Genomic DNA, 13,818 nt, shown 5'->3' on the forward strand with positions numbered 1-13,818 from the left:
AAACCGCCGAAAAAAAAAAAAAAAAAAAAAAAAAAAAAAAAAAAGGAGAAGCTGATTGGCTCTGCCTGATTCTCACTGGAAAGTCACTTCGGAGGTCTTCTGTCTGCTGTCTTCACCACTGGACCTTCTTGGGTGGCTCAGCAGTTCCATTCGGGTGAGACAGGTATCGTCAGTTTGGGGCCTATCGCAGCTCATCTTGGGGCACTAACTAGAGTGAGAAGAGATTCAGCAGTAGAAAAACGTTACTAGCATTTGGTGGGATGGTTTGGAATACTCATACTTTTAAATTTACTTTGGTTTCTTTTATTTTTCTCTTCTTTTACGCACCCTTGCTACCAGCTGGAGGGTCATGTGGAGCTTCTTTCCAGGTCCTTGGTGTTCAGAAGGAAATAGTGAACAAGACACACAGAAAAGGCAGAAAAACATTTACGAAAGGAGAAATGAAGTACGCCCTACACAGCAAGAGCAAGCTGCCAAAAAAGCTTACAGCAGCCCTGAGGATAAGGGAAAGGGGTATTTCACTTTGGGCCAAGAATCCAAGTCCCCCAGGCTTCCTGGGCACGTTTAACAGCTCCTCATAGTCCTGTCCTCGGTGTTAGCTGTGCTTGTCCTTTCCCGTAATTCACTCTGTTAGAATTGTATCCATGAGATGCATGAGATGTAACCCATATGATGAGTTTGTCCTGGAGAAATGTTATTTGTAGACACCTTGTGGTGTTTTTTTGGGGGGTGGGATATTTTATCCTATTTTTGTTTTTTACCTGCATTGGGAATTTCCCCCCAAAATTACTTGTGGACTACTAATTAGTGGTTATTGTTTGGGAGTTATGGAGACAGGTTTCTCAGCGGGACCACGACCCTTAAAAATTAATGGGGAGGTATTTCTTAGCCCGTGACTGATAGTAAGGTCCAATATGGGCTGTCTTCACAACTCTTCTGCCTTTATTTTTGGATGGGCAGTGAGGTAACAGTCCACTGGACTGGTCAGAGCTAGACAAGGGGACTGCTGCAGCTGTGTCTTCATCACATAAATGTGAGGCAGGGAGGGTTTCTCTCTTTAAGGCCTGATGGAGCATTTAGTTTGGCCAGAGACCTTCCTCTTGGGAGCAAGAAAAAACCCTGTAGTGCAGTATTCAGATAGAGGGATAAATCTATTCTGCAGATACTGAGCCTCAACTATCCTTTCGCTCATCCTTTGGGGCTCTGTTGAACACATCTGGAGAAGTATATGTATCATTTAGGGTGGTGGGCTAGTCTGCAGCTTCTTTATAAGCCAGTGTAGAGTTCAAGTTTCTTTACCTATTTGTCCAACAAGAAAACTAGGGTTAAGAGATATTTGGAGCCTACAGATAGATACTTACATATGTTTAGTGATCAGGTGTGATTTGCTCAGATAGGAAAGTGTGTGTGCTGTTTATCAGCTCCCTGGAGATGTGTTATTTACCCGTGATTTAGGAAAAGTTGATTTATACTGTGATGCAGTGTGACTTGTATAACTGAAAGTACACTGATTTCACGTGATTATTCTTAAGAAGATTATCCCCTTACTTTTTCCAGGATAATATCTACAGCTGGTTTCCTTTCACTTTTCTAGGTTAGTGAAAAGGGTAAGCACAACATTTTATGTCCGTTGATCAGTATTCTCATTAGAGTTAAATTCTCCTCATTTTGACTAGGATTCCTTGGTTCATTCCAAGCCGGTTGTATTTCAAAATATTTGTCAAACTTCTGCTGGATGGAAATTGATTTTTTCTTCTTCCACCTCTAATTCTCCACTAGAAAAATGAAGAAATTTGACTACAGATGGCTTTTTTTTGGTATTCTTCTCAGTGGGGAGTATTGTTGATTTTTTCTTCTTCATGATAGAGACCTTGATCAATAAAGCTAAGATAAGATATACTTCTTACTAGCTATGTCTAAATGTTTGTACCTTGGGAAGTGTTTTAAAAACTTGGGCAAGGACTTTTAAAAATTGAGTAAGACCTATGACAAAATAATGCAGAAAAAACTTCAGGAAATTTAAACTCATATTAGTTGGGCAAGCAATATCCTTTGAAATGTGTATTTCTCACCTTGCTATGGTCAGGAATCCTACTTCAGATGGGCAAATTTATCATTAAATATTCCTTAGGACTGTAAAAAGAAAATCATGCCAACAGAGTTAGCTTTTCAAAATCTGGTAGATAATAAATCTAAGTCTTTGTTTTATGTGTGCTTATTTACATGTGTATATTGTATGTCATTCATTTGTACTTGTGTTTGTATATCATTTAGATGGTACTAGGTTAATTTAAAAGTAAGGGTGTTTAGTAATGAAGAAAATATAATGCCAAATGGCTTTTAGTCCATATGACTTAAGCATATGTTTAGAGGATAAAATAAAGATATCATTAGAAATGTTAGCATGCATTTTTGCCTGAGTTAGCCAATCAGAATTATGTTTTACATGTTTTACTGTCAAAGGAGTGTTTTAAGTTTCACACAGGCTACAAGAATAACCAAAGGGCACAAAGTAATTTTAATGAAAGAAAATCGAATTCATTGTGACCTTAAGGATTCTTGTGAACCAGAGTCCACTGAACATTGAGAAAATGTAGCACATATATTTATAGAGAACTGGCTTGGTATGCTTCTGTTTAAAAGTTTTAATTATTTAGCTTCTCAAAGCATTATGTGTCAATAGTAGGTCTGACTGCTGCTTCTACTATTAGCAAGAAAAGTCCTAAGAGACAATGTTTTGTAAGACAGACTCCTCTCTGGCTTACTTCAGTAGTGACGTGGGAGTCATTGAAAAAACCTCCATTCATTAAACATTAGTTAACGAAAGTCCATTTGAAAGCTTCTTTACTAGCCCTTTGAGAAGGAGTAGTGTTATCTTACCCATTAACTTAGGCCTAAGTAGACATGTTACAGCCATGCTTCTTCCTAATTTCCTTCTCGTTTATGCAGTTAGTAAATTCTGCAACTCTGGAAGGACAAGGCAGGTGGCACTGATGTGGAACAAGTATATTCCCAGGCAATCTGTGGCTCTTTCTAAAGTTCTGATTTTGCCATTTTAAATGCTCATGACTATTAAAGTACTTTTTATAGTCTTCAAAAATAGATTAATTTATGGGCATCCTTAGTATTCAGGGCTGAGAATATCTCTCTGGGGAGCCACCCTGATAGAGTTTCTGAGTCACTTGAAGAAGATGGGACTGATTTACTGGCCTGAGGACTCTAAGGGCGAGAATTCCCAGTGTGGTTGTTTTCATTAAACAGATAGTGTCATCAATGATATAAATATCCCCTTCCTTAGAGACCTCTAAGGCATCATAGTTTGGGGTATTTTTGGAAAAATTGCTGTAAAAGCCTGAGCATAGGGATTTCACACCACTTTCCTGCCTTTTGCAGAAAAGATCTAACCAAAGAATCATACTGAAATTTAGAGTTCCACTTTGTACCCATCTCTATCATTTCCTAGTTTATGCTGAACTGAAACAGTGTTGTGCAGGACCCATGGGGAGGGACTAGGTTTAGGACCTTTCAGAAGGCATCTCGTACAGATGGATGTAGACCCATCGATTCCCCAGATCATCCTCCGTGAGACACAGTTATACTACTAGATGTCTGATCAACAAGCAGCACTGGTTTTCTTCTTACTTTTTTCCTCAGAACTCTCCATACCCTGTGGCCTACTCTGACTCCTAAAGGGTCACACTGTTAACGATATTTTAAGGCTACAGCCTAATGGTGAGGTCACTGGGATCTGCTGGTTGTTTGCCTTGGCACAGAATGGGGTGTGTGCTGAGAGAAAGACTATGCCTGCGGTGATGCAGAGGGCATCCCTGTGAGATAACTTCGAACTGAAAGGCACTTGGGCCACTAATTTTTTTATTAGTGTATTGTGGTATAAAAAAATGATCACATTCATTATGGGAATTTGGTACTTTTATACAATACATCTTAATTCTTTTCACTTTTCATCGCCCTTTCTTCCATAAACCCTTAACACGCTTAGCTTCCCTTTCCACTTGCAGAGGATCTCTCTCCCAATTTTATATCTATCCTTTATTTTGCTCTTTAAATTATGTATACTTTGAGTTCCTCATATAATTAAAAACTATGTGACACTTATGGTGTGTGTCTGACTTACTTCACTTAATATTATGGTCTCAAGGTGCATCCGTGTTCCTATAAATGGCTCAAATCCATCATTCCTTATGCCTGAGTAGTGCTCCTTTGTACATATATATAGCACCCCATTTTCTTTACCCATTTATCTGTTGATGGCCATATGGGCCATTTCCAAGATATAGCTATCATGAGTTATGGTGTAATAAGCATGAATGTGCATGTATTATAATAATACAATGTCTTTAGCTCTTAGGGGAAGATACACAAGGAGGAATAGCTGAGTCAAATGAAATTTGTAATTTTAGCTTTCTGACGAATCTCCACACTGTGTCCTGTAGTAGTGTACTAATTTATATTCCACCTAAAATATAGATGTGTTTCTTTTCCCCAAAGCCTCACTAGCATTTGTCATTGTTTGATTTCTTGTTAACAGCCATTCTTTCTGGAGTAAGATAGAATCTCAGTGCTGTTTTGCTTTTCATTTCTCTCATAGCCATTGATGTTGAACAATTTTTTTCATGTATTTACTGGCCATTTGTACTTCTGAGAAGTATCTATTTATTGCAATTGCCCACTTTTAATTTATTCTTTCCTTTGGGAGGCTGATTTTATGCTTTTTATATATTTTGGATATTATTCCTTTGTCTGAGGAGTAGATATTAGGAAAAAAATAATATTCATAATTATGTCGAGGAGTTAACCTAACCAAGGAAATGAAAGAGCTCCCTAATGGAAACTGTAGTACTCTAGAAAAGGAGACGAAAGTGGATACAAGAAAATGAAAAGACATTTCCTGTATTTGAATATACAGAACCAACATTGCCAAATAGTCATATTATTAAAACTGATAAATAAGTATAATGCAATCCTGACCAAAATACCAACAGCATTATCCACAGAAATATGAAGAAATCCCAAAATTGATATGGAACTAGCAGAGAGTCAGAATAGCAAAAGTCATCCTGGACAACAAGAACAAAGGAGAAAGGATCGCACTGTGGAACTGAGGTTGTATCACAAAGCCACTGTGACAACAGCACGATACTGACACACAAGAAAAGACACGGACCCGCTGAACAGACAAGAGGGCTCAGAGACAACCACAGACTTATTCAGTCATTTCAGCTTTGACAAAAGGTTCAAAAACTTATGCTGTAGGAAACAAATGGTGCTGGGAAAACTGGTTGTGTGCAGGTGGAAGACTAAATCTACCCCTGCAGAATATTGAATGTACACCCACATCTCTCATTACGTATTACAATTAAAATAGACCAAAATCCCGGATATTAAAACACAAACCCTTAACTTACTGGAAGGCAAGCACTTTTTGAACATAACCCTAACTGCATGAGAAATAGCATCAGACATCAATACATGGGACTATGTCAAATTAATAAGCTTCTGCAAAGCAAAGAAAACAACCAATGGAGTAGAGAGAAAAACTACAGAATAGGATAGAAGAGCCACACTTTGAAATCTCTGAAATGGCTCAGATTTGGCAAGAAGGCTATTATGGCACTAATTCCAACACTTGTCATGTCCTTTTCCAAGGTAGCACGTTCTGAGTGACCATCACCATGGAAAGTTATCTTGACATGGAGGATCAAGGCTGCATCTGTTTAGTTGGCAATGCCTTCAGGAGAGAAGAAAATTCATTCCAACAAGGGAAAAGTTATAAGCATCAAAGATACCTGTGTATCAATCAACCTTACTGAAAATAAGAAGAGCTGTAGTGGTTATAAAAGAGGGTCCTTTTGGACCCCTTTCCATTTTCAAGACGTCTATGTCCTTGTCTCACTCCATCCAGCCTTTATTGTGATCTCTGCGCAATACTTTGCCTCCCTCAAGTGTGAGATACTGTGTGGCATTTAAGCTTGTGTGTCTGATTTATTTCACTCAACATTCTATTTTCCAGGTGCATCCAGAAACCTAATAACCCTGAAGGATGCAAATAGTAAATGTCATAAACTGGAGATAAGATTAATAATATCAACCAGAGTGAGCATGGGGAAAGGGGACTTAGAGAAGGAGGAAGAGAGATGAGAGCGGAAGTGAACATGGCTCTAAAAGAAAGAACCAAGCTGTACTATGTGCATGTGCCCACTCCCCAAGATGATCATAAACAGCATGTGCTGCAAACGTGTACTGATCGAAGGAGGGTTCTCGCACATGACTGCCTGAAAGAAAACAAAGGCCTCTCAGTAGGCATAGCTGCTAGATGTCTCCCGACCTTAGCTTTTATTTTTATGTTTTTATTTTTTGGCATTTGCCCTCACAATTTTCAGTGACACTTTTTCATTCCCTCTGTTTATCCATGAGCTGCCTTTGACGGAACGTATGTAGCAAACCTGCATTAGACAGCAGTCACGTGACATGGCGCCATGAGGCCCTGAAGACTAAGGTCCTAAGGCACCTTAAAATAGAACTTTGAATTTAGTATATTTTTGTGTTACAGATACTTCTGTCTGTGGACATATGACCAGTCCCCTCCTCTCCTCAGCCCCATAAGCAGTGACAGAGCATGCAGATGCTGGCTCCAGGAGACCAGGGCCCCCTCTCCCTTCCAGAAGACAGGGGAGAATGAGCTGAACAGACTGGCATGAGATAAAGCAAGTGTGGAGTGAACTGTTCATTTTCTCTCTGTTTCCCCTTTCCCTTAGTGCTTGTCAGAAAAGAACCTTACACTCCCATAGATGGTGAGATGGTGATTTCAGGCAAATATACCCCTCCTCTCCTCACAGCTGGCTTTGAAAGTATCCTTTATTCTCTTTTACCAAACTCAGTGTCTGCCTTTGATTTGGTCAAGAGCCACTAAATATGCCTGAGCACAAGAACCTAAGTGGCCAGTAACAATGACCTAGGTATATACAATTCCACCATGCAAACTTTTATGTTTTTATATTTAGATATAAAGCAAGTCAATATTAATAAAGAAAATATAAAAGTCATTCAATGAAAAAATAGTTTTTCATAACAAATATTATTAGAGAATAACAATGTATATCATGATCTTTAAATAATATATATTTTTAAATTATCACAGTCTGTCAAAGATATTATATATCTTTGTTTTTAAAGTAGAAAATATACAACGGAGTCCTTAAATTCATCTTCCCCATATTTTGGGATATCATCATAAATTATACTGTAGATATAAATTTCATAAAACTTTGTAAAAATTTTTATTTAGAGGTTTGTTTTAAGAAGTTGATGATAAAATAGGAACAACTTTTATCGTATCCATTCTTTTATTATTTCTACTATTCTTTGTAGGCAAAACTTTTATTATGTTTCCTTCTATGTTAAGAACATAATTTAATATTTCTTATAGTTCCTACCTGCTGACAATTGTCATCCATAATTTCCCTTTGTGGAAAACATTTTTACTTTTATTTTAAAAATAAATTTCAACTGAATATACAAAGAAAAGTTGATGCTTATTTTTATTTTTTCCATTGATACATTTAAAATGTCCTTTGCTTTACCTCATGTTTAGTAAGAATTCTACTATCATGCTTACTTTTATTTCTTTGTACATATTTTCTCTTTATTTACCTTCATTGATTTTTAACTATTAGATTATAAGTTTTATTAGTGTTATTTGTTTTTTATTTGCTTGTGGTTCATTCTGTTCTTTAGATCAGAAGATTGAGAGTATATCATAGTAATTAGCAAACTTTGTGGAAAATATTCAATAGTAACTATATTTTGGATTCTGTAACTAATTACTATTTCCCTTTTACAACCTCTTTATAACGCAGAATTAATTTAGCACAAGGAGCTATACAAAATGAGCTGCATGAGGTATTTCACCATTAGTTATAAGTTCATTAACCCCTAATAATTCACCTTTATTGCAAAATTACAACTGTATATACAAATTTTTTTTCTTTCAAAAGTTCTTATTGATGGAATTTCACATCATGCCACATTGTATCAATATTTATTTATGCTTTGTTCATTTCATTTTATCTTGTATCTGTTCTTAATTTTTACTTTCTACTACTATATATTACTTATTTCTAATAAATTGTTGAATAGCTTGAATTGTTTCTTTTTAAATATTTCTTCTATAGTATTTATCCTCTCTTAAATTTTTATATCAATTATTTACTCTTACTACAAAATTTTTGTTTTGGTGTCTCTTTCAAGTTTTTCCTTCCCTATTTTGTCATGTTATTGATTTCTTCTGCCCTCTCAAATCTTTTGAATATTATAGTAGCTGCCTACCTCACTCTTGTCAATTAATTCCATTGTTATGGCTTATACCTAGATGTCCCTCATGTGCTCATAGGTGGCACTTTCTAGAGGTGGTTGTATCTGTGCTGTGTGAATATGGTTTAAAGGTGTATGATAACTAAATTAGTCCACTGATTGGTTTAGCATAATTCTGGGTGCAGATAATGGAAAGGCCCAATTTGGATGTGGGCAGTACCCACTAATAGGCTTGTAGCCTGGATGGAATACAAAGGGAGGCTTGCTGCTGCTGCTGCTGTTTCCTGCCTGTCACACCATGGACCCTTTCACCACTAAAATAAACCTCTCCTCCTTCAACTTGTGAACTTTGGGTATATTATCCCAGAAGCAAAAATGTAACTAAGATACCCATCATCTTTTTCATTCTTTTATCAGTTTCTATTGATTGCTTTTTTTGTGCGATTATGTTTTATTTTCTTGGTTTTATCACTTGTGATTTTTTTCATTGGATTTTAAAACTCTACAGTTTAGTCTTTATAAAAATTGCTTTTAATTTTGTTAAGATTGGCTGTTAATTTAAGCAACTTTTTCCCCTACACAATTAGGTGAAAACATTTCACATGGTTTTACCTAATGCCTAGGATTCATGAATGCTATCATTGATTGGTAATATGTAAATTATTTCCAGTACATTTTGACTGTTAAGAATAGATCAGTCTACTCTATCCTAGTTGCTTTTTCTTCTCAACATTTTTATCAAAGATTCAAGGGTAACTTTAAGACCTCTCCTGCTACAGAAGGAATTGGCTGACACACAGAGAGGCAGCAGAATGGAAGTAAAATGACAAAAGTTTACTCCATCCATGGGGATCAATGACACCTAATGGTGGTGCCCTGAAGATCCCCCACTGGGTTAAAACTCCTTCTTTTATAGGGTTTTACAGCCATGATCTCATTCAGTTGGTTACATTGCAGTTTCACAGTTCACATTGCTGATATTTAAAACATGGTGTTGAGGCAGCTGAATTTCAACCAGGATGCAGTTCTTTGTTAGGGGGGCTTACCTTAAGATTTATTTAGTTATCTATTCTAGCCAAGGGGGAGGGTGCCTGCCTGGTCAACAAAGATAACAATGGTTCTTTTCATTTACAAAACTTTTTAGGAAAACTAGATGCCTCTGGTGTGCAGGTTAATTCTGAACTAAAGGGAGCAAAGGGACAAGTTATCTTACATTGTGACATTTCCTAGGTTTTTTGCTATTAATGTTTTCCCTATCACTACAACTTTCTATGAACAAAGAATTGAGCATCATTCATAATTTTATCAAATATTTTAATATCAGAAAATAAGACACAATACTAAATAAAAAGCAAATATAATTTTTATGTCATAAACTTAATTATAAAATACCTACATGCATGGCTATAGGATAACAAAGCACCTTTTCTGAAACAAATATATAGGTGACAGCATTTTTCTGTATCCTTTTCTGTCCATGATGGGTAAGCAAAATTATGATTACTGTTTTAAGTGGTGTGAAAGAATTTCATGTTTATTTAGGTATTACTGACTGCATGTCATCTGTCATCTTTAAATAGTGGTTTCCCAGGATGGGAGGAGAAACTGAGGCAGGTAGTTTGCTCAAAAAGATGTGGTGACTGGAGATGAGAAGGGAGAGTGTATAAAGGTCTCCCTCTTCTCCCCATTAATAGGTTCATAGTGGGTAAGTTTAGAATAACCTATACAATGTAAATTAGATACGCATAGATTTGGATGTTCAGAATCCAATGAATTATTCTTCAGAGGAAGCATTCTCTGATAGAAGACAGAGATTCCTTTTGTTGTAAACAATACAAGAAATAAGAATGAACCAAGTCAAGTAAAAAGCAAGAGACTGAAGTGAGGATCATTGTTTTCTGAAAAAAATGCATCTATATTCTAGCTGCAACAATAAAATACATTCAAAAGGAAATTATTCAAGAATAGAAATGAAGGCCTTGCCTGTTGAATAAGAGAACATTGTATTTCTGAGGCTATTGTATTTTCTCCTGCTTTGACAAAGGGGAAGTCAGCTTTTAAATTTAAAGGTGTAGGGATAATTACATAATGGAGAAACCTCTGTTAGAGGTGTTAGTGAGGAAGAGTAGAAAACAGCAGGCAACATACAAAGGGAACTGGCTGGTGGGCTGAACTGTTCTGTTCTAAGTCACTGGAAATTGAGAGATTGTGCTGAAAATAATATTTTATGGTTTTGGTGGATCCATGGGAAAGTTTCATGTAAGTTTACCAGGATGTGTGTGTTCTGGGAGATAGTAGTTAAGTAAGAAAAGGAAAGAAAAAAATTCTAACATTGAACTATTTCTTTCTTCCTTTTTGGGGTACCAGGTGAATTATTTCTTTAAAAATTATGTCAACTAATATTTCATTATAAAGAATGTAGATGTTGGTAAAAACTGCCACTGGTATGAACAACAATTGAGGTAAAGATATAAAAGCTTAATGGCTACATCATACTAAATAAACCTTTCCTATAATTGCTTTTGTTTCTAAAGCAGTTCTATCGATTTCCTAGAATCTTAGCAATCATTGAAGTCTCAGAAATATGCTATATTCCTATAAATCTACTGTCTAAGCTGAAAAGTCTAAGTATTCTACTACCACTTGGTTGTATTGCTAAGATGAGTAACTGCAAACTTTTTTAGCTGTAGCAGTTCATACTTGAGGACATTGTTTAAGCCTGGTTAATGCTGTATTTGTACCTGGTATTTCTCAGCCGACTGTGACAGCTAAAGCTTATTGTATAAGAAAGCTCTTTGCATTATGGTTTAATAAGCTCAGTTAACTCCAGTGATGCATCTTCTCTCTTCGGTGATCAGAGGTAATTTCCATGATTGCATATCCAAATAAGTTTTATCGTTCTTTATTGCTTTTGCTTTAGTCTTTGTTGTTTGAGCCACATACTGTCAATTTAACACAAAACAAATTTTTCCTTACCTTCCTTACAGAAGTGAATTAGATTATGTACCATGTTCTTTGCATCCACCACAGAAGAAACAAATGCAAAACAGGTCTGATGCCATGCTGGTCCAGGGCCATTCCACGATGTGCTGTTAAATCACAAAGGTACAAGCCATTTGTCAAAAGTAAATTTAGTGGAATCAGATTTACTTTTCATGCAGAGGGTGATGGATTCCAATTTAGGTTTCACTCAATAATTTATCAGGCCCTGATTTGTTTGAAATATAATAAAAACAACCCATAATAAAGTTAAACAAACATTTCTGTGCCTCAGAATAGGACACTGGATAAAATATACAGCTCATCACAAAGCCACATATGCTGATGTTTAAAGTAGAGAGATTGGTGGGACATTTCAAAGTAGATGCAATATATCCAATTTAATATCATTTTATAACAGCTGCTAATTTTGCATAGTTGGCATACTTTACTTCTTCTCTCATTTCCTCTGCTATCACCCCATGCCTTTTTTCTATATCCAATGAGGAAAAAAAAAACAATACTAGTTTCATACATTGAAGATAGATAGGTTTTCATTTTTCTCTTGGTCCTACCTCAACTAGTAAGTGAGGAATACCACCCCTAGTCCATCAATTAAATGTTCTAAACACAAAGGAGAAGAAAGTACTGACTATAGCAAAATCCTAACAACTCAAATTTCAACAGAACATATTTATTCTGGTTTTGAAACTAGTGGGAGAGTTCGCTGCAGCTTCAGGGCTAGTAAGCTGTTGTATTTTCCTCTCCTAGTAAGTTACAAGAGTTGCTGTAAGATAGGAGCTCAGTGTACAGCTCTATAGTTTGGCTTTTCTGATTTGAATCATTGTTATGCAACTGTCTTAGATGTGTGAACTTGGATGGAAGGTTTAAATCATTGTATTTCACCTTTCTCATGCAGTACTGATCATAATAGTGTTATGAAAGAATTAGATCACAGAATCCTGCGTCTGATGCACAGTAGACACTCAGTTAAAGAGGAATGAGAGTAGCTCTACCTTCTTAAGTTTCAGTTAAAAAACAAAAAAACAGAGTCAGCCTCTTGTCTCTCAGCCCCTTTCAGTTGTATTTAATGGGGCTTCCTACTTCTGCCTGTTCCTAATTTCAGAACCATTCCAGAGCACCTGGGATGTACATGGCTCTTGGGCCAACTGAGTGCACAGAGTCTGCAGTGGGGCTTCCTCATTACCTGCACCTGTTCTCTGGTCTGGATGTAGATGTGTCCATGAAATGACTTCCTTCTCAACCTCATCTTTCTACCATATTGGTTCTGTCCATGAGACCAGCCATTTGTCTCTTGGATTTTTTGTGCTACACATGGCTACTTGCCTAGATCTTTGACCTTCTACCTCGAGCTGGTCATTGACTTCTCCTGAATAGATGAATTGTTTCCCCAAATCATCAGCCATAGGCTGGCTTCTTGTGGAAAATGAACAGATGTCCCAGAACTATAATAATTTTATGATGGAGAAATACTTCTCTCCTGGGATCCTGCAAGAGATTCTGGATTATATCTCTGAAAACATCTGAACTTGGCTAACATTCTCCTAAATTTCCCACATACTTTGGACACACATGGCAGATCATGTGGTATCTGAAGGATCAGACTTTCAAACTGTATTTTGTTTTATCCAAGCAAGGCTTCTTCCCACTGGCTATGGCCAGAGTTTTGACATCCTAGCTTGCTTTTAAGTTTAGCCAAGATAACGTCACTAAAATTGAAGGATTCTGAAGTTCCTCCTGATTCTTAATAAGGCTTTTTATTTTTAACCTGGGATGGCAAAAACTGGATAATGACAATCTATCGTACTCAGCTTCTGGGAATCCCTTTGCCATATTCTCCTTAATTTCATCTCTGCCACAAAACTTTATCATCAATGAGAATTCCAAATGTCATAGAGTCTTTGTTCCACAAAGATTACAGTAATTGCTTTACACTTCTTGTAGCATGGTTCTACTGTTGATAAATTGTTGTGTTTGTATTTGTGAAACATTCTTTCTGTTTTATTAAAAAAAATAAGCACAAGGACCTGAGTTTGATCCAATGCTATACAAAACTGCACATTCCAAGGTGTGAAGTTGGATTCATCATAATACATGTACTCAGAAGCTATCGCTGTCAGCAATGCACCAAAACTGTCCGTCATTCCCCAGTGTCTCAGTGTTCTACTTTAGTGTCTCTCTCTCTCTCTCTCCTTCCTGTTTTATTAAAAAAAATAAGCACAAGGACCTGAGTTTGATCCAATGCTATACAAAACTGCACATTCCAAGGTGTGAAGTTGGATTCATCATAATACATGTACTCAGAAGCTATCGCTGTCAGCAATGCACCAAAACTGTCCGTCATTCCCCAGTGTCTCAGTGTTCTACTTTAGTGTCTCTCTCTCTCTCTCTCCTTCCTCCTATCCATATCCAAACAATCTTGATTTTCTTTTTCTTTTCTTTTTTTTTTTTTTTTTTTGTGTTTTGGTTATAATACGACCTTCATAT

Source organism: Fukomys damarensis, unplaced genomic scaffold (genome assembly GCF_012274545.1).
Source record: "Fukomys damarensis isolate Sample0158 unplaced genomic scaffold, DMR_v1.0_HiC HiC_scaffold_8, whole genome shotgun sequence".
Classification (NCBI taxonomy): domain Eukaryota; kingdom Metazoa; phylum Chordata; class Mammalia; order Rodentia; family Bathyergidae; genus Fukomys; species Fukomys damarensis.